Raw genomic sequence first — 22,395 nt, 5'->3', positions numbered from 1 at the left:
AAACAGATCATAAAAGAGTACAAGTGTGTTAAAGAGAATCTCATAATGTATTTCATAACAACCAGTCGATTGTTGAAAAGATTTGAGATGGCTAATATTCGGCACATACCTTGATTGGAAAATAAAGTGGCTAATGACTTGGCTCAAATTGCGTAAAGAAAGCTTTAAAATATTAGCAATAGATAGCCTGACAGACAGAGATTGGAGGAAACCAATAGTGGAGTATTTACAGAATCTAACGGTGTTTACTGATTGAAAAACCAGGTATCGAGCTTTAAGTTATGTTCTTTTGGGGATGAAATTGTTCAAAAAGACTCCTGAGGGAGTTTGGTTACATGTCTTAGTGAATCAGAGTCATATTTAGCCCTTTCGACTGTCCATAGTGGGGCATGTGGGGCGCACCAAGTTGACCATAAGATGAAATGGTTATTATTTCGCCAAAGGATGTATTGGCTCATCATGTTAATATGATCATGGCAAATAAAATGGATGTACATGAGACATACATCTTATTAAATTTAAATGGCATTTTCAATTTAACTCAATAACCACAATCAAATGACAAATTCAAATGGAATTAAAATGGATTTTATTTCAATGAACATGGTATATGAAATTCAAGTTAGCAAAAAATAAAAGTTAACCTAATGAAACCTACACATGGTAATTGAATCAAAATGCAAAAAAACAATAGAATAAAAGATCAAGAATCAATGGCTAATCAATTATTTATTTTCCAAGGTATTTTCCAAAGTTTAACAACAAAACAATCAAAACATAAACATGTTAATTTCTAATTACAACTAACTAAGCAATTAATAGGTATTTTTATTTGTAAACATGGTAAATGAATAATTGAAATAAAAATAGTAAAAGCATTAGAAAACATGGAAAATATATGAAAGAAAATATATAAAAAAAACAATAAAAAATTATGTAAAGGGCCAAGGGGGTTCAAAATTGGAAAAGGGTGCTGAAAGTCAAACCAGACACATGGGCCTAGGGCCAAAGGCCCACTGGAATTTGAAGTATTAGTCAGGGGATGTAATGAACACAATAGGATGGTGGCTAATAAACTGAGGTTGGGCCCATGTACATGGAGCCCAACGGAAATAATGCATAACAATGGTGACAATTGAGCATGTGAAGTTCAACATTAATTGCTCACGTGGGACAAACGATTCAAATGAATTGAATTTAAATGAAAACATAAAAATGCACACAGGGTCACAATTTATCAACTCCGGCCATGCTCAGCTGAAGCCAACGTGGGCCACCGTGTTGGAAATTGCCTCTAGCGGCGGTGGCCACCAGAAACGAAAATTGCCTCCATCATCAACTTCGTCTTGTCCCTCTCTCGCTGAATCTCCCCTTTATTTCATGAAATCTTACACCTAATCCCAAAACCTAATCAAGTCCCCCAAGAACCATAACCACTCAGTCTTAAATTAATCCCTCGGCTCAAAGAACCAGAGCCCAGGGGATTGGGACTCCGATTCTCCTACTCTCTCTCCCTCTCTTTCTACATCATGGTGACAAAGAATTGAATAAAAGAAGGAATTTTGAGATTCACCTAGCCGGAGGTGACGACGACGATGGAACCTCTTTTTCTAGGTAATGACTCTAATTTCTTCTTCCCCACTCTTGACTCTGATTTTTTCTCTTCTCCTTTTCTTTTTCTTGATTCTGAGATGTTGTTGATTTGAGAGTGATTAAGATGAGTGTTGATGATGAAGGTTGAGGGAAATTGCAGGTTGAATGATGTGGGTGATTGATGAAGATGAAAATTGGGAATGAGAGAAGAATGGAGAGCGTGTGAATCAGTGATGATGAATGATGAAGATGTTGATTCTATTTAAGTGAGAGAGTGATTGGTGATTGATGAAGGTTGGAAATTGAGAGTGAGAGAATGAGGTTGATGATTGAATGATGAATGATTGGAGATTTAAGAGAGAGCTTGATCAATGATTGAAGTGGGTTATTTATAGGTGGTTGGCATTGGGATTGATGGAAATTCAGTTGGAGGAGTTAATTAGGGATTTGTGGAATTCAATGCAAGTATTTAGGAATTCAGTTATTCTGTTTGGGTTTTGTGTAGATCCCAAGGCAAAGTCCATCTGGAAATTAGTGAAGTGTTGATTCAGTTATTTTTGTTAGGCTAAATTAGTTCATGAGTGTTAGTTGGAAATAATGAGGGTAGTGTGAATGTTATGTTGGTAGGACAGGTTGTGTGATTTCAGTTATATTTCAGTCAGGGCATTGATTTAGTTTTGATTGATGTTTGAATGTGAGTGATAGCTTGTGATAGGTTCAGTTCTGGTTTTGATCATCCTCTGATTTGGTTTAGTTTAGTGATGCTTTGATATGTTGTTTTATGGTTCAGTTTGTGTGCAGACTTGTGAATTTATTTGTGTCGTGATGCTTTCATTGCAGATTTGGTTTACAGCACCAATATGTTCTGCAACATGTTCTGATTGCCATTCTGACTTAGGTGATTTCATCTCATGCCTTGCCCTGGTCTTGTAGGTCATGTATACATGTTCTGACTTGTGATTGCATTGCATTCTGACTTGGTTTCATGCTTGCATAGCTTCATGGTTGGTGTTCTGCAGCATGGCACTGCAGCGGGTACATTATGGTTCTGATGTGTTTAATTGCAGAATGGCTTTTTCCTGACCTTGCTTAATTTGTGCAGGATTACATGTCCATGTTTTAGGTACATAATTGTTTTAAATAATGAATTTAGTTGAAGTGAGGTCAGATTTTATTATGTTGCAAACGGACTTGTTGTACTGCAGGTCTGATGCAAAGTTGCAACAAGGATCTACAATTGGTTGCCATGCACTACAACTTGCTACAACAGGTTTGTGTTTTGACTTGGCTCAAAGCAAGTTTATGGCCTCAATACATTTGGCATGATTATGATTGGCTTCATGCAAAATTTGCCCATAGTTTATGTCTTTGGTTGGCTCATGTTTGGGTTGCAGCAAGTACGGGCAGGCTAGTCATGGAAGTATGGTTTGGATGGTCAAGTGCAAGGTTTATTGCAAGCTTATTGTGTTATTTTGATAGCTTGTAAAGGTAATAGATGATTGACCTTATTTGAATGCATATGATTCTGTTTGGAATGTGATTTACATAGGCTTGAACATGTTAGAATTCACTTGGTTGGTTTTGTAGGTTTGTGGAAATGAACGTGACATGGACAATGTTACTTGTAAATAAAGAAATCGGAATGGAAGCAAGCTAACATGAATTTTGGATGATAAATCAAGGCCCATGGGGGGAATTAGGATTAGGTTTGGGAAATTAGGGTTTTAGGATTTTAGGGTTGACTTTGGTCAAAGTTGACCTCAACATTTGATCAAAATTTCCATTTCTTATAATTTTCCATACTTTTGACATTTTCATGCTTGTAATGAATGGAATTGACATATAATGGATTATATTTTAATGGAATTGAACAACTTCGAAATTGTACATGAACATGATGCTTAAATGAACCATGACCATGAACTGTAATGGACTTTGAATCAAAGCAAAAGATCCAATGAATGAAACATGAGAGAATGGCCCATGACAAATCTTGAATGAACCATTAACATGAATCAATAAACATGAATGAATTGTGGGTGGACCAAAACCAAACTAATGGAAATATGGATGATACCAAGCATAGATGAACTTAGGTCTTAACATGAACCAATGGACAATGAAATTGCATGAACCAATGGACACCAAAATGAACAAACCTTAGATGTATCATAAACAGGACTTAATCAAAGATTCATGAACCAAGCAACAATGGCAAAAGATGGACTGGAAATACAATGACCAGATGAAATAGCAAAGTATAGACTAGGCACTTGAAATGGCCATATGAAATAGGCCTAAGCAAGACATGAACTTGGACTAGGCATGAAGAAATGATCATATGAAATGCTAGGGATGAATTGAATCAAGTGGAAATTAAGCCATAAAAATGGGATTGAACCAATGATCATAGACAGGCAAGAGATGAACATGTAAGGCCATAAGGTGAATGTCAATCAAACCAAGGAAACATCATGAACAAATGGGCCTTGACTGGATCTTAGCCAAGCATGTGATACACACACATACACCATGGAATGATGATGAACCAATGAAGTGGGGGTTAAGGGAACACCCAAGGAGTGGTGGCCATGATTAGGGTTTGGGAACACCATGATCAAGTGAGGATCCCAAATTAGGGTTTTGTTTCACCAGGAAGCCACAGATGAATCACCAATGTTGGGCACAAAACACAAGCTTCAAGAGTTTCCTTCAGTTAGGGTTTGATAGTTTGAACCACCTCTGATTGTAGAGAAACCCTAGCTCCCACTAGGTGCAAGCACAAAGCTTGGAATCCATGATACCTGTCCTCTTGTACTGGACCATGGCTATGCAGATGAAATGAATTATATGAAGATATGCATAGGATTAGGATTAGTGACCTAGATGAATCATGTGAATGGTAGGGTAAATTTTGGGGTATGACACTAATGTATGGCCCCCCAATTAGGATTTAGATGGCCAAGCTAAGGCCCAAAGAACATCCACAAGGTCCCATAAACACATCATTAAGAATTAGGGTTTTGCTCCCCATAGGAATGCCATGGAGAGGTATTCTTGAATTCATATCTCAAATATCAAACAATTAGGGTTTCACTCCCAAGATGATCAAATGAAAAGCCATGTCATATTCTTGGAGTTTGATCCACAAGTAAACCCTGGCTTTTCCAATCACAAGCTTTGAATCTATGGTGATCATTTAGCAAGTGTTAACATGAATGGATGATGCATATGAATGAAACATGAATGTGTAAATATGAATCTCAAGTCAAAGGTTGAGTGAAAAAGATGAAAATGGGAGGGCAAATTTTAGGATATGACACTCCCTAAACATGATTTTCCCAGCTATCATGGGTGGGAATTGTTGAAAGTGTTTTTTGGTGAGTATTTATTCTATCGTCTCCATAGGGATTGGTGTGATGCTACCTTCGTTCTACAGTTTAACTTATGTTTTAAGTAAGGGTTTCAAATGGTTTTTGATTGGTAAAAGTATTGTTCACATGAAAATAAGTAACAATGGTAGAATATTTGGAAAGTTTAACGTTTAAAAAGCATATCAAGACTAGATTTCATCAACCTATTTTGTATGTATTCGATTAATCAAGCATGTGAAATTCATTTATAACCATCATAACCTATTTTGTATGTATTCGATTAATCAAGCATGTGAAATTCATTTATAACCATCATAACCACATATCTCTCATCTATAACGCTCATGTCAAAGACGGTATTGTGATTTTTACCGTATTGTTTAATCGATAATGTCTTAACCTATTAAATAATACAAATACCATTAATGACCCGATACAAAGTGAATATCAACATCAAATCCATGTTTAGACTGTGGTTATTGATAGATAATTGTCATACCCCAAAATTCGCTCCACCCCTTCACATAATCATATAGGTCACTAAACCCATACATTTACATATCATCTTCATCCATTCATTTCATTTGAATAAGCATGATTTGACATATGCAGTCATCATTTTGTCATCGTGTCATAATAATTGTTCCGATTAATTCTAACTTCATTTTAATTTCAACTTCAAATTAACTTTTAATGTTTAAGTTGATTTTGAGGTTAGATTTGATCTTTGAAAATAATTTTGATTTTAGAAATCATTTCGCTCTTTTTCGAATTAATTTTAGAAGTTCAAGTTGAATTGGACAATTTAAATTGATTCTTGGAAAGTTAGAATTGATTTTTGAAATTTTAATCATTGTAGAATTTTTTTTAATGGGCCATGGTTTGGCCAAATTCTTTAAGCCCATTCACAATCATTTTTAAAGCCCATTTTCATTTTCATTATCCATTCATTCTGACCAAAAATCCAAATCCATTTTTTTACAATTTCTAAATCCAAAATCCATTTTTTATCATAACCATTTTTTAAAACAAATCCATTTTAACTCATAACCATTTTTTTAATCCCTAATCCAATTCTTCAACCCATTTCAATCACAAACCAATCATCATAATAGTAGCAATTATATACATACAATACTAACTTCACATTGAATTCTATTATTTTTACAACATACATCCAACATTAGCATAATAAATCATTTCATCAATGCCCCATTAGCAGCAGTGGTTCTCACAATTCTAGTGTTTAGCTAACATCGACAATTAAGTAACATAACCGCAATACGTCGGCCTTGGCATAATAAAGAACAACTTCGGAGATAGCAATTCAACAATTTCAAACAGAAAGCAGGGAAGGGAGAATTCTCAGGAAAAGCATATCAAAAGAACCTTAAATAGAAATGAACAAAAATTGGACCAATAAAGACCTCTAATCTTCATAACCATCCTATAGTAGGGTAAACCAACTGTTAGAATAACATTTTTTTCCTAACTTATTCAACCGCCTTCTAATACCAACCGGAGACGGCACATCCTCGATCCTGAACACAACACATTCAGAGTGGCGACATTGAAGATCTCCTCTCACGTTCCTCATCCATTAGAAGACAGTGAACAATTACGTGGTGCTTTTCAAGGATGGGGAACGAATGAAGGCTTGATAATATCGATCCTGACTCATAGAAATACATCCCATCTTAAGGCAATTCGTGAGACTTATGCTCAAACACATGGAGAATATCTTCTTAAAGATTTAGACAAATAACTTTCAAGTGATTTTGAGAAACCTGTGTTGTTGTGGACCTTGGATCCTGTTGAGCGTGATTTAGCTAACCAAGCAACTAAAATGTTGACTAAAAAAACAACGCTATCATCATCGAAATTGCTTCCATGAGAACTCATTCAAAACCAAGTTCTCACCACAAAACTAGCAACTCCCGAAAAAACCTGCAAAACTGGCAGCAGAACCAAAACTCCAAATAGAACCTGAAAAAGAAATCGGCTAACTGTCACCAACAGAACCCAAACAAATTTCTCAATTCAAATTTTCTAACAGGCTGCAAAACAATCAAGTAATGCTTCATACAACAGTCCATAAATCAAGATTCATAACAGAATAATTAAACCACAACATAGTTCATAACCAAGTACAAAACCGAAACTGAAAACCAACCACCTAACCGGCAACCAAAACCTCTCAAAACACTCTAACAGAATCTCAAACCTCCCCTAACAGATTTCTAACCTCCCCTAACAGATTTCTAACCTCCCTAACCAAATTAACAACCATCCAACTGAATCACAATTCATAACAGATTTCTAACCAATACACAAATTCAATCACATACAAAAAACTTCTCCAAAACCCTGCATAAAGAAAACAGAACTGAACCTGCTAACTGAAATTATTTAATTCTAACCAACTTTCCTACCAGCATATAAGAACCTTCATTACTCTCAAACCCCTTCTTCAACCTCACCCATCATCATCCTCCAACTCTTCTTCAACCAAATTTACTTCCTCCAACCTCCACTTCCAACTTCTAACTTCTTCCACCTCCACTTCTAACTCATAACAGAACCAACCCTCTTCTACCCTCTTCATCACCCTCTTCAACCTTCACTCTTCAAGAAAAAAAACAGGGGACTTTTCACAACAACGAGTTCAATGGCGAAATTGAGAACAACGGTTCAAAAAAGCTCATAGCAGAATGAAAAAGAATGAGCTTCAAAGAAAATTCTAACAGGATAAGGGAGAAGTGATAACAGATGCATCAGGAATCATTATCACGCAACAAAATCTCTTTCACTCATCACTCGTACACAACAACAAAAACGAAGGCACAAATAAAAAGGATTACCCGAAGTCATCGTCGGGGCCGCCCGGTAAGCTTTCTCCAGTCGCGGTCGTCCATTTGTACACAGTTCTTCCTCCATGTTCCGAGGGCGATTCGAGATGGCATCACCTCGTCGTTTATATTCGTTCGCTTTTGGGGGATAGGTCTATGACGGTTCCGCCGTAACCGCTTCTTGGCCACGCCGTTATGGTCCGTATCTGGTTTTTGAAGGGAGATACGCGTGAGGTTCAAGAACATTCGTTGACATGGGGAAAGAGATGGGAAGTTTTCAGCAGAACTTGGATCCGTTCATGGTGGCGTATGCGATTGGGGATCTAGGTTAGGGAAGAAGCTCCCCGCGTCGGATCCATTTCGCGCTTTGAATCGGTGGCTTGTAAGAACGGTTTGTTTGGCCTTTGTTTAAACCCAGTTCTTGGTTTTTTGGGGAAGGCTTGGGCCTCAGGCCCATGCAATTCCATCGCCACACACCCCTCCAATGCCACTTCACCCATGATCCAATGTTATTCATGTTCATTGATCCTCATTAACCCATTTTAATTATGCTAATTTAATTTTAATTCTAGTTTTGGGGTTAATCTTGAGGTTGGTTGTTAATCTTTTAGATATTAGGATTAATTCTTAGTTTTAGAAATATTAGGATTTAATATAATTTTAGTGATGATTATCTTAATTCTTAATTAGGTTTAATTAGGTGATTAGGTTTTAGAAATTAGGTTTAATCAATTGTTAGATTAGATTTAGTTTCTTAATTTTCCATAATTTAGTTGATTTGATTAACCATGCCATGAGTAGAATTTAGTCATTAGGGCTTGATTTTCTTTTTTCTTTTGGATTTTGTTTTAAGATTAATATAGCTAGATATTGATCTTACTATGATTAGACCTTAGATTGAATTTTCATTCAATGGGACTATTGTATGATGATTTGTAGGATCATGTTCATTAGATTCAATTCTTGAATTTAGGTTGTGAGTTTTCCGTTTGGTTAATTTTGATTCTACTTCATGTTTAGGTAGATTTTAATTTTTAGAATTAATAGTCACTTTAATTGTCCATTTAATCGATTCGTTGGTTTATGATCATATTCTAAATTGAAAATCCCATTTCAATTTAGGCGATGAATGCCTTGTATATCTAATTTCATTTACCATGATCATATGATATATCTTTGATTGTTTTTCATTTATTAATCCATTACCATTCGAATCGATTTTAACCATTCAGTGTGCTTACATATTCTTGCATCATTCTCACTCATTTGACTTAATCTCATGCTAACCCGTTTGTTGTCTTGTGTCCACATGTGACTTGGAGATTCAAGCTCACTCCTAGCTAGCCATGCTCCTAACCATTTCATTCTCATTCAATAGCCATGTATTTATTTGACGTACCATGCCACCTGTATGCTCTAGGCATGGTACATAGTTTAATAGTTTGTAAATCATATAATTCTTTTCATTCCCTTATGTTGTATTGTGTGGATCCATCCCCCCATTGTGGGTTAAATGTTCCCCCACCTCATAGTCATGTAATAACTTAGATTTATTGCTTTCTAGTTAGTTCACCATCCATGTTAATCGAAAAAGATAAAATACAAAATGATAAATAAAGCATTTCAAAAGAAACAAAAGGTACTTGATTCAATGTCAAGTTATTTTCCGAATAAAACTCACACCATTGCAACGTGAATACTTGATCCAACGTCAAGTATTCTCCATCCATTCCATGATCCATTATTCACATCCCTTCTCCATTCTATTCTCATCTTCATTCTATCTCTTTCCTCCATTCTTCACACATTATTTTCATAATAACTTCAAACACTTGATTCAACGTCAAATTCCTTTTTCAAAACCATTTTCATAACAAATTGGAATGCAAAATGGGGTGTACGTGTTTGTACACAACATTCAAGTACTTGGGTCGTCGACCGTACCTAGCCTGAGGACCCGACACTTGACTTTCCCCCTAAAAACATCTAATGATTCAAACAAGTTAGATCTAGGTGCTATGAGGGAGAAAAAGAGTAGTTAGGACTTCATTGTTCTCTCAATTTCCAAGTACTCTAATTGTTGACCGTAATTAGTCAAGGGTCAGATACTTGTCTCCCTCTAAGTTCCAATGATTAGACTTACCAAACTCTTTTCACAATTCAAATCTCTTTTCTGGATGAAAAATAGTGGTTAGGACAACATTGTCCTCTTAACTCCTGAGTTATTAGACCGTTGACTATATCTAGCCAAGGGTCTGATGCTTGTCTCCGTACATAAAATCAACCCCAAAAAATCAAATCATCTTTTGCCTTAGGGCTTTCTTTTCAAAACCTTTCAATAAGAACGTGTTACTTCCGTTCAACCGTGAACGAAGCTTAAGCCTCCATGCGCGAGCAAGTAATGTTTAACTGCTAGAGTGTGAACCAAGCGTATCCACTTTACAGCAAACAATCAAATACTTTCCGCTCCCATGACAGAGTATACAAGCAAGTGAACAGTAGCGCGGGGACGTCAATATTGTTCAATAAAAACAACCAAACAAATGCTCCATTTATGATCCGAACTACGAAGCTCTGACTTCCTCATTGCACGTATAAGGATACGTAGGCACAAGGGCCCAAATCCTTGGTGAGCACACTAACTTAAAACTTATTTTCTCTCACACTAACTTAAAACTTATTTTCTCTCACACTAACTTAAAACTTATTTTCTCTCCCATCTTATCCTTTTACCTCATTCTTAATAGCAAGCAATATACAGATAAACAACATCAGTATGCATTTGATACGAGCAAGTGGTTCCCATGGAGTACCATGGATGTGAGGGGTGCTAATACCTTCCCCTTACATAACCGACTTCCGAATCCGCTCTTGGTTGCGAGACCATTTATCTCATTTGGGGTTTTATCACTATTTTCCCTTTCCTTTGGAATAAATAAAATCCGGTGGCGACTCTATATTTTTCACAGCGCTTCAATAATAAACTTATGTCAATACTTAAAGGATGTTTCTCAACAATGATTTAAATCACACATATAAATAGAAATAAAGCTTATTACCTATATTGATCATAAAGTTATTCACATACAAAAGATCAAAATAAATACATACTAGTTAGGTTAACTACCTCTAATCTTAATACAAAGTGTTTAGCTACACATCATCGTAGCTTGATTCACAAGAAATAAAGAGAGATGAAGGAGCACCCAAGTTGAATAATCGACAAAAGATGTGAATCCAACTCCGATTAAATAAATGTGACTTCTTTTGATCCAAACTGAGTTTTCTAGGGTTTTTGTATGATGATGAATGAGGTAAATATGAGAGAGCTCCAAAATCAAAAAAATGACTTATTTATAGAAAGTTGTGATTGTCATGTCTCGCCCGACGAGCATGAGCTTGCTTGACGAAAGTCACCTTTTTGGCCCATCACCTGTCAGAATGCATCAAACCGTCTTAATGAAAATATCTGGTCCCGTCCGACGAACTCAAATTCTCAAACCTTCGCCTGGGGACCAACATGAGTTTTGCCCCTAGATTTTTCTGAATTCTCCTCGCCTCGGGCTCACCACCTCTCTCCGAGCGAGCTCTCTTCTTGCTCGCCAACTCTCGTCGGGCGAACAAGGTTAATTTTGTCTTTTTTTCCTTGTGCCTTCTTTCATGTAATTCCTGCCTTCAATTTGATTTCTTGCCTCCTTTTCTGCATACTAACACACATATTAAGGACTTCAAGGCAAAATGCACATCAATTGACTTTTTATGCAAACTCGGGTTAATAAATGATCGAAACCGCGGAATAGAACCGAAAAATACCAAATTTATATGCACAAAATAAATCATGATTGACACTTATCAAACTCTCCACAACTCAAATATTTTTTTGTCCTCAAACAAAGTGTATTTTTCATTAACACAATAAGGTGTACGCAAGCATGCCATTCAACAAGAGAGAAAACAATGGTTCAAATTCAACAAATGAGCACGTACATGTAATGCTCAACACTTCCTAGAATCAAATCATGACAAAGAATTAAGTTCTAAAAACAACTATCATGCAATACATTTTCAAGCAACAACTTCTTCATACCTGAATCATCATAACTCTCCTTTTCATAAAACGGATGAAGACTTTTGTGCATTTAAAATATGCGGGACAATTACTCTCACTTGTTAACCTTGCTAACATTCTGGTAAATTCATGCATTTCATCTAAACAATCAATTATAAAATCATGGAAACAATTCATGCATTTCAAGGTTGTAACTTGGCCGGGTTTCACAAAAAAGGGTCCTTTCTTAGATTTTTGAAACGAAGTTGTCAAACTCACAAAGAGCATTCATTTTTCATTACACATCACAACTTTATTCATCTATTTTTTTGTCAATTGATCCACCCTTGATCACTCTTTCTTAGCACACATTGTTTTCCACTTTTTCTTTCCAACAATTTCTTTTTCTCTTTTTCTTTTTCACATTTTTCATTCTTTTGAACTTCTTATTCACAATTTTTTTTAAACCTTTGCAACCTACCATTTCTTTCTTCTCCCCAACTTGAATATAATCAACCCTATATGAATGCTCTTTACTTTTCATGGCAAGGGATAAAATTTTAACACAATTTTCAAGATTCAAATGTTTCAAGAAGAAAAATTTAGAATCCCACAAAATACAATGATGAACCAATTTTTATGTACACATTCATAGTTCATCATCAAAATGGATCCTAACATTTTAAGGCTCAATGGGGGTTAAGAAATTCTCACTACTCACAAGGTAAGCTACTTTTGGTCATGGTTGTGCTCAAAATCAACAAAATGTCTTGATCATTTCTGTGGTCTCACAAAATCACAACAATTAAAAGATTTGATATGAATCAACCGAGTTAGACAAGAATTAACATTCATCCGTAAAAATTTGGTGAACAATGGAGAGCTTACTCACAATTTATGCTTTTGACCTAAACGATTCAAGTAGTATAAATAAGTCTTTGCACTATGAGGTATTAAAATGATTTTTGCAAAAAGTACAACATTCAAAGTCATACTAACATTCTAGAAAGTGGTAACCATGTACCATTCTTGTGTACATCACCTCAAATTTTTTATCATCACCATCCAAACTTGGTTGAATCTTCATGGATTCTTTTGAATAATCATAGCAACTCTTTTGAAGACAAAGACAAGATTTCCTTGTAGAAAAACTATATAAAACAAAAAGTAAACACTACTTGACACATTCAACATAATGCAATCAACTTTTATAACAAAAGGTTACGGTATAAAACAACAACAAAAGTACTCTTCCAATGAGTCAAAAGTAATTAGTAGTACACATCCCAAAAGTAGTTTTGAAACTACAACTCAAATAAAAACTAAACATCCTACAATAAAAACTAGAACATAATAAGAAATATTGAACAAAAAGCTTAAAAAATATTCACTTTGTCGAATAAGCCTTTTTTTATCAATGTCAACCCTCTACTCCTTATTAGAATCTTTATCATCATTACCATCCTCATCATCTCCAACAGTTGTTGCCTCCTCCCTGTAAAATGGCCTGCCCTCAGGCTAACTCGCATGAGCTAAGAACTGATCACGGGTACCAATTGAATGATCAACATTAGTCTCCCTCACTTACAGTTGCAACTACTACATCGAATCATGCATATACACATGAAAGCCATCTGATTTTCCTCTAACATGTCCCAAGTGTAGTTGTAAACCGCCTTCTGCCTAGGGTCCTAATTCTGGAAACCCATGTTTCCAGAACTAGAAGCTTAAGCTGCAGCTTTCTTCTTCTTCGGCATACAATATCTCGCGGCATACAGATCGTTAATGAAACCTGAAAGAGTACCATGAACCTGGAAAGGGATGTTAACATGACTAAAACCACAAATGGAAATGATCAAAGCGAGAAAAACCAAAGGGCAATTAGCTTTAGCCCCCAGTTGTCTTCCACTCTTTGCCACCAATTTAAACTCATTAGCAATAATCTGGGCCACATCAACTTGTCCACCTCTAAGAATTGTGTGAACCAAATGTTCGGTGTCTAAGGGAGCAGATGATTTGTGCATCCTAGGCTTAATGTTCTATAGGACAAGAAGCAAGACAATCTGAGCTTGAGGCTTCATATCCTCCCTTAAGTACCTAACAGCAATACCAGATCCATTATACTACACGCTTCTCCTCACAAGCAAGAGAGAGCGGGAGATCTCCTCAATGTTTCTATGCTTATTGAGCTGGAGGTGGTATTCATCAATCTCTCCAGCTTCCAAAGTGAGAGGATTTCCTAAGACCTCATTTCTAGCATCTCTATCAAATCTCAAACCTTTCCTCGCACAAAAGTGGTCCAAGTGAAGGCTTCTTCATCATTTGGAAGGGCGTTTGCATGGAACTCCCTTACCAAGTCGTAGTTCATGTATTTCATAGTACTTATCAAGTCATCCCACTTTTTGCTTACGAAATATGTGCCACTTCTCTATATGTCCCTTCTCGATTAATATTGAACTGTTTTTCAGACCAAATCTTTATTTTCTCAAATTCCTTATACCTCTCATCCTGCTCAACACCCTTGAAACAATTTGAATCGAACGACCTAGGATGACGAGAGGTACTTCCTCCCATCTTTTGCTTCTTTGAGGCTCCGAGAACTTTTGGAGGTGCCATCTACAAAACAAGAACAACAACCAGCAATAGCAAACACAATTGTTAGGAATGAAGGAAAGCAATATACAACAAACCAACAATCATGAATCAACAAAATTCATAATTTTCACAAGTTCTGCCATGCTCGCCCGACGAACTAGGGGTGAGCACATCCATTGAGCCAGAGCTCGCCCAACAAGCACATGGAATTTTAGATCTTGTGCTGCCAGACCCCATGGTGGAATTGACAAAAACAAACTGGTTTGTATCATAGAGAAACCTCATACCAGTCATGCATATAACTCAACATCAATAATTAGTCTACCTATCATGTAAACCATTTCTATCATGCATCAACAAATCTAATCAACCCTAATCATTGACAGATCCACATCTTCCCAATGTTTCAACAACTCAACTATAAAAAATATTCAAAGATTAAAGCATAAAAAACATACCTGATGAGATGAGTGACCAACAAAATTACAAGGAAAAATGATTTGACTTCAAGAATTGAGTAAGACAAAGTTTGGATTTGAAAATCTCTTGAATTAGGGTTTGGAGTGTGTGAGAGAGTGGGAGGAACAGTGAGAGGAATGAATAACCAAAACACCAAAACAAAATTTTGATGATGAATTAGACCCACGCACATGAAGCCTACAGGAAAATTAAAATTTTACATAAAAACAGTTGTGGTAAAAAAAAGGTCAGAATTCGCAAAGCTCGCCTGGCGAGACAGAGCGACCTCAGGGGGAGCTCGCCTGGCGAACCAGCCAGACACCAATCTTATGTATAATTTTACCACACAAACTTTGCATAATTCTATACTAACACTTAAACATAATAAAAAATTAAAACAAAACAGAATACTTACAACATTGGTGTGCCTCCCAATAAGCGCTTGTTAAACGTCAATTAGCTCGACGGTTCAATGGCGAATTCATGGATCACAAAGAGAAATTACAGTTATCCCCTGATCTAATTCACCACCAAGATAGATCTTTAGTCTTTGTCTATTTACTGTCCAAACCTCTTTTGACACCGGGTCCTCTAGCACAATCACACCATAATGTTTTACCTCTTTCACTATTAACGGTCCTGGCCATTTTGACTTTAGCTTGCCTAGAAAGAGTTTAAGTCACGAATTGAACAAAAGCACAATTTGTCCGACCTTAAAATCCTTGTAAAGAATTTTCTTGTCATGATAATGTTTTACCTTTTCTTTGTAAAGCGTGTTTGAATCATAGGAATGATACCTCATTTCTTCCAACTCATGCAATTGCATCTTTCTATTGTCCCCGGATAACTTAGGGTCGAAGTTCAAAAACTTCAAAGCCCCGAACGCTTTATGTTCAAATTCAACCGGGAGATGACAAGATTTACCGTATACCATTTGAAATGGAGTTAGGCCAATTGGAGACTTGTAAGCGGTGCGATACACCCTCAATGCCTCACCAAGTTTTAGAGACCAATCTTTTATTTAATTAGAGACCGTATTTTCCAAGATTTTCTTAATCTCTCTATTGGATACCTCGGCTTGACCGTTTGCTTGCGGATGGTACGGTATCGCCACTTTGTGTTTTACACCAAAATTCTTAAAGGCTTTTTCAAGTTGCGAATTGCAAAAGTGTGATCCTCCATCACTTATCAACACTGTAGGAGTACCAAAACGGGAGAAAATATTTTTCTTTAAAAACTTGATCACCATTTTACCATCGGCTTTTTGTGAAGCAATCTCTTCAACCCATTTGGATATGTAATCCACCGCCACTAGAATGTACTCATTAGAAAAGGATGGGGGAGATGGGCCAACAAATTCTATGCCCCAACAATCAAATACTTCAACTTCTAACATACTTTGTAGGGGAATTTTGTTCCGTTTCCTAATTCCTCCAACCCTTTGACAACTATCAAATTTTTTAGCATGCACGTGTGCATCTTTAAACAATGAAGGCCAATAAAAGTCCAATTGAAGGACTTTTGTTGCCATTCTTAAACCATTATAGTTACCACCATAAGGTGAGTTGTGACAATGCCAAAGAATACTTCTAGACTCCTCCTTTGTGTCGCAACTGGTGCGAAAGAACAACCGGCGAAAAAGAAAACAGAAGAGTTGCCACCGTTCGTTATTTATCCTAAAGGAGGGAAAGGAAACGATCGAAGAAAACCTGAAGAGAAGGAAAAGACAAGGTCTTGCAACCAAATCTAGGGTTCGGGAGTCGATTATGCGAAGGGAAGGTATTAACACCCCTACGTATCCGTAGTACTCTACGGGATCCACTCTTGTTGTTCTCGTCTAAAGGGTGTAGGTATATCTAAGGTACTATTTACTAAAGAAAGGTCAAAAGAAAATGAAAATGACTCGCAAGGATGTCGCATCCACTGCCTACGTATCTCACCTGAATATGAGAATCAGAGTCTTCGTAGCTCGGCTACCTATGGGTTAAGGAGAAGTGTGCTCGATAAGACATCGCGTCTTATGCCTACGTATCTCATCTGAAATGAGAATCAGAGCAAAACGTAGTTCAGCTAACTACGGGAACAAAGGTCTCGATTGCAACTAGGGCAAGAGAAAGGGAAGGTCTCGATTGCAACGAGGGTGAGAGAAAAGAATCGCAGCAAGGATTAATTGTTAGTTGTCAGTCAAAACTCGGCAAGACATCGCATCTCGTGCCTACGTATCTCATATGAACATGAGAATCAGAGTTGTCGTAGTTCGACTAACTAGGGGTTAAGGATTGCCATCTGAACATGGACTTACAAAAGAGGACACCAGTTGTGTCGAAGGAAAGTTGGCAATGTGTTCACGTCCTAGCAGTAGGTGTCGCAGCTCGCTGAATCGAGTCTTAGGCAGTTACCTCTTTGCAATAGAACGGACTGACATGCCACAAGATTGGAGACGCACGGAAGGTCTAAAAGTGGGGAAGCTCTGCCCTAATGTTGTCATGCAATGTGGACCTATGTGTTAGGATTTACAGAGGGGAACATCTATCTAATGTTAGCATGCAAAGAATAAGGGAATTCTACCTATGTTATCATACAAAGGGTTCTACCGAATGGGTGTTACCTAAACGGAACAAGAGTCGACGGATGGAGCGAGGAGAGGAGCCACGGATAAGGGTAGATGGCGATGCATGAAGCAACCGACTTATAGGTAGATGGCGATGCCTGAAGAAATTGACTTACAAGAGGATGGATGAATACGTGTTGGTTCTGTTAAGTTTTGAAAATGATTACTCGACGTTGGATCGAGCTTTTGATCTTGTTTTGAAATGGTTATCGGATGTTCGTTTTAATTCTTGTATTAACAGATGAATAAAGAATGAAAGAATAAATATTATACACTTCATGGGAGAGGGGTACATTTGTTAGGAATGGGGATTGTTCATGGCAATCAAACAATAAGAATATGTGCCTCATACATCATACAAGTAGGCAACAGTTATCAAACAATAGATAAGTAAACAGGTGTATAATCCAATCAAAGAATCAAAGAATGAAATAATGGAGCATTAAACAATACATGAGAAGTATGAACATGTTAAACAATCAAGACATAATAAGCATGGATGAAAGAAACAAGTATAAAAGATGATAGATGAATCAGACAGATGAAAAGAAATGCACAAAAGGGTTCACTGAATAATTTAATCAGGAAATGAGGTGAGGATCAAATAAAATCAAGATAAAAGGCCTCTAATACATGGCATATGAGATGAACAAGGGAGGATCAAAAGATCTCTTCAATTTCCATAAGCAATCCCTAAGTCAAACATCGATAATAAAGAAGTCAACTGAAAATTCAAGTCAACTTAAAAAATATCAAATAAATAGCAAATTAATCAAGAAAATTATGAAAAATTAAACTAAGTAAGGTGGGCTCAGGACATCATCATCCCCCAAAAATATTTTAAAAATAATGCAAATTGGTACATATATTAATTGAAATAAAATAGAGGTAAACACAAAAGTCAACCAACCAAACTAGGTCAAAAATAAATCCAAAATAAATTGAAAATGGGAAATAAAATTTCAAGAAAAGGTCAGGTTGACCATGGGACAGTGGTCAACCTTTATCCCAAAAATCGAAGGCTAAAAATAATTTTAAGATATGAAAATAAAATCAAGAGTAACATGTATGCTAAAATGGACCACTTGGAATAAATAATTAAAATAAAATACTAATATTAAATAAATATGAAAATAAAAAATAAATAAAATTAAATAAGGCATTAAGAGATATGGAAAATATTTTTGGATATTTTTATGAATAAAGAAAATATTTTAAATTAATTAAAATCAAAATAAAAAATAAATGTGAATTAAAAAGAAAATGAAAATGGAAGGTGCATTTGTGCTGATGGGCCTTGAAATGCAGGGTGTGAAAAGCAACAGCGCTGGCCCATGGTCCAAATCAAATATTCAGGGCGTGACACAACTTAAATAACGTTTTATTAAAAAAACTCATGTGACATTGTTATCAATTGGTCAAGTTCCATAAGTGACTAAAAGACAAAATAAGGATGGGCGGCCAGGATTAGAACAAAAGCCATAGATCCAATGGTTCAGAAGATGACACGTAGTCATCTTCCTCATGGAACAAACCCTTGCGCCATAACCATGCAGGAACACGTGAAAAACAATGGATTTTTCCAAACTTCCATTCAATAATACGCATGCCATAGTGCACCAAATGACATGAAATAAAAACCAAAACTCAAGTACAAAATGTGTAGATTAACATGGTGACTTTGTTTGAGTAAAATGATGGCTTGATCATGTAGCAATGTTTTCAACAAGGTGACAACATGGGCACGGGCTAGGGCAAAAAACTCAACATGCATAAACCAACATCAAGAATTACAAGCATATGATTAGCATGGTGATGATGATGAGCATGATGATGGCGTGAAGCAAGCATGGAAAACATGATGATGAGCATGGATATATTAATACATGGCCATGGAAGATAGAGTAAGAGTTTACCTAGTGGAAGTTAGGTCCACTGCCTCTTGATTGTGGAGAGAAATAGAAGAAGATGAGGCTGCCTTGATGCTTCAAGAATCTTCAACTTGAGAGCTTGATGAGAAGAATGGAATCTGACCTTGCCTTGCTTACCACGAAATTCCAATGCCTTCTTCTAGGTTTAGGGTTTGCAGATTTTAAATAGGGTAGGTCTAATGTTTAATGGGCTCAGAAATAATTGTTTTGGTTTATGGGCAAAATATGTAAAGTGAGGTGTATTAGGAATGAACACATGAGGTTTGTGTTATTTTGGGCCAAACTTAAGTGAGTGAATATCCAATGCATGGCCAAATGAGGAAACAAACATGACTTGGTGTGTGCAGCATACAACATGGCTGGTTTGGCAAGCAAGAAAACATTCCAAGGTGGTGACTTTGAGGCCATGTAACTTGATGATCAAGTCACCAAATGATGAAATAATGCAAACAGTAGCAAGACCTCATGGAGAATAGTATCTTTCATGTTGAGCACAAGTTGAAATGATGAGTGGAAAAAGGTGAAAAATGGTCTCAAACTCATGTCACAACATTGCAAAACTGGTTGGGCCAGCCAGACCTAAAATCTGCCTAGAAAATCAAGTCATGATGCCCACTTTAAGTGATGCATCTCTCAAACCATGGATCCAAATGAGATGATTCCAAAAGGATGTGAAAGAGGACATGGTAAGGTACAATTATTGTGAAGAAAGTATTTTCAAATGATGCCTTGAAGTGCAAGAAAATTGGCCAGGAAGTCTTGACAAACTTTGAAGATTTTGAGACTTAGAAATTTTTCTAAGTGTCCTAAAAATATGTCTCACTTTGACTAAGTATAACTTTCTCAATCTTGATCCAAATGGAGCAAACTTTATAATTCTATAAAGCTTGGAACAAGAGAAACAACTTTCATGTTGGAGAAATTTTCAAATGGAGTTTTTATCTTGATGGAAAATAGGCTTAAAGTGAGTGCAACAATCATGAAAACATGCCCTAATTGGAAAGTCAACCATTTCCAAATTAAGTAACTTTTCCAATTCCTGATTAAATGATGAATCCATGATCCAACCTTGGTCAAATTTCACATGTAGGCTCCCCTAGGTATGAATTTTGAGATTCCACTCTCAAAATGTCAGGAGTTGACTTTTCTGGCCCCACATTTGACTTTTCCCAAACTGCCTGATTCCCGATTCCATTGATCAATTGAAGCACTTCTGGCTCAAATAAAAAGCTGATTTTTTGTATGTAGACCCTTGTGGACGTATGGAGGGCCATGGAAAAGAGTTTCACCCAAAGAATAAGAAGTAAACTGATTTTATACCAAACCCTAATTTTAGGGCAAAAATGATCAGGAACTGATTGCACTGATTGCCAATGGATCTTTCTGAGATAATTGTGAGTCTTCCTAGGCCAAGATGCCTCTCTAATCATGACATGGATAAGGTCCTCTACTTCCAACCAAACATTGTCTGTTGCAGGTAGCCATGAAACCATAATTTCTGATTAAATCCAGATGAACAGTCTGATAGCTCTGAATCCTTCACTGATGAACTGGGGACCATAATAAGATACCTGGAGCCCCCTGAGACCTTTGAGACTTGTATACTTAGAGAATGAAGTCCAATTCTCAATCTTGCTTTGTGTGGGCTCCTTCTATTAAGGAGTGATCAATCAAAATTTGATTTCCATGTCACTAATGCAGTATGCAATGAGTATGACCTAGTATGATGCCAATGAAATGTAAAACATAATCCCATGCTTCCAGGAAAAATGAAGGGTAAATTTTGGGGTATTACAGCTGCCCCTATTCAATCAGCTGGAGACCCGAAAGGAAGATAGCAACGGCTTTCGCACTTTCGAGGTATCAAGGGATTGAATATGATAAAAGCCTGAAAATTTACACTGAAGTGAAAAATGAAGTAATAATGTCTGTCAGAATCGGCAAAGAGGTGGGAAATTGGGCATCAACAAAGAATCTGTCTGGTACGGGGAGAGTCGGTCTGAACACCGAAAAAAGAAATGTTAGCCTGAATACCAAAATAAATGGTAACACAGAAATAACCATGGCCTGAACGCCGCTCATCAATCCGAATACTGGAAATGACTTCGATCTGAGCATCAGAAGATATGAGATTATCAAACATCGGTTTGAACACCGGGAAACTGGCCTGAATGCCACAAGTTGCATCAACCTGAACGTCGGAAACTTCTTCGATCTGAACATCGGAAAACTGGCCTGAATGCCACTTCGGTCTGAATACCGGAAACTGGCCTGAATGCCACAAGTTGCATCGACCTGAACGTCGGAAACTTCTTCGATCTGAACATCGGAAAACTGGCCTGAATGCCACTTCGATCTGAATACCAGAAACTGGCCTGAATGACACAAGTTGCGTCGACCTGAACGTCAGAAACTTCTTCGATCTGAACATCGGAAAACTGGCCTGAATGCCACTTCGGTCTGAATACCGGAAATTGGCCTGAATGCCACAAGTTGCATCGACCTGAACGTCGGAAACTTCTTCGATCTAAACATCGGAAAACTGGCCTGAATGCCACTTCGGTCTGAATACCGGAAACTGGCCTGAATGCCACAAGTTGCATCGACCTGAACGTCGGAAACTTCTTCGATCTGAACATCGGAAAACTGGCCTGAATGCCACTTCGGTCCGAATACCGGAAAACTTTTATGCCTGTCAGCATCGGCAGAAATAGGGAAAATGATAATTGAGGCGGCACGTGGCCCACGACCCCTGTTGGGAATAATAAAGGATAAGTCATGAATAACCTTCAGTCTGAGTACTGGAAACGAACTTCTGGCTTATCACTTGGGATACCGAGAATGTCATATGCTTTACATGTTGGTGTAAGCCCTAGAGGCCAATACTTTTGGTACTTGTATCGAATTATTTATTAATAATAAAAGGCTTTTTCTT

The 22,395-nt window shown here is 36.9% G+C and overlaps 2 long non-coding RNA genes across 3 annotated transcripts; one reads left to right on the top strand and one right to left on the bottom strand.

Annotated features, from left to right (window-relative positions):
• Nucleotides 1-1,160: 1,160 nt before the first annotated feature.
• LOC127096590 (uncharacterized) lies at nucleotides 1,161-3,459 on the top strand. 2 transcript variants are annotated; one of them, XR_007792725.1, is made up of 5 exons: nucleotides 1,161-1,614; nucleotides 2,434-2,491; nucleotides 2,591-2,863; nucleotides 2,988-3,081; nucleotides 3,181-3,459. It is a non-coding gene; the product is annotated as an uncharacterized LOC127096590 (long non-coding RNA). The 2 variants fall into 2 exon arrangements; XR_007792724.1 differs by having other exon boundaries at nucleotides 2,434-2,863.
• A 2,691-nt stretch (nucleotides 3,460-6,150) lies between these two features.
• Nucleotides 6,151-8,368, bottom strand: LOC127093198 (uncharacterized). Its single transcript, XR_007792473.1, has 2 exons — nucleotides 7,829-8,368; nucleotides 6,151-6,953 (listed from the first exon to the last, which is right to left on the bottom strand). It is a non-coding gene; the product is annotated as an uncharacterized LOC127093198 (long non-coding RNA).
• Nucleotides 8,369-22,395: the final 14,027 nt, after the last annotated feature.

Source organism: Lathyrus oleraceus, chromosome 6 (genome assembly GCF_024323335.1).
Source record: "Lathyrus oleraceus cultivar Zhongwan6 chromosome 6, CAAS_Psat_ZW6_1.0, whole genome shotgun sequence".
NCBI lineage: Eukaryota > Viridiplantae > Streptophyta > Magnoliopsida > Fabales > Fabaceae > Lathyrus > Lathyrus oleraceus.
This window is presented reverse-complemented; position numbering and strand designations above follow the sequence as displayed.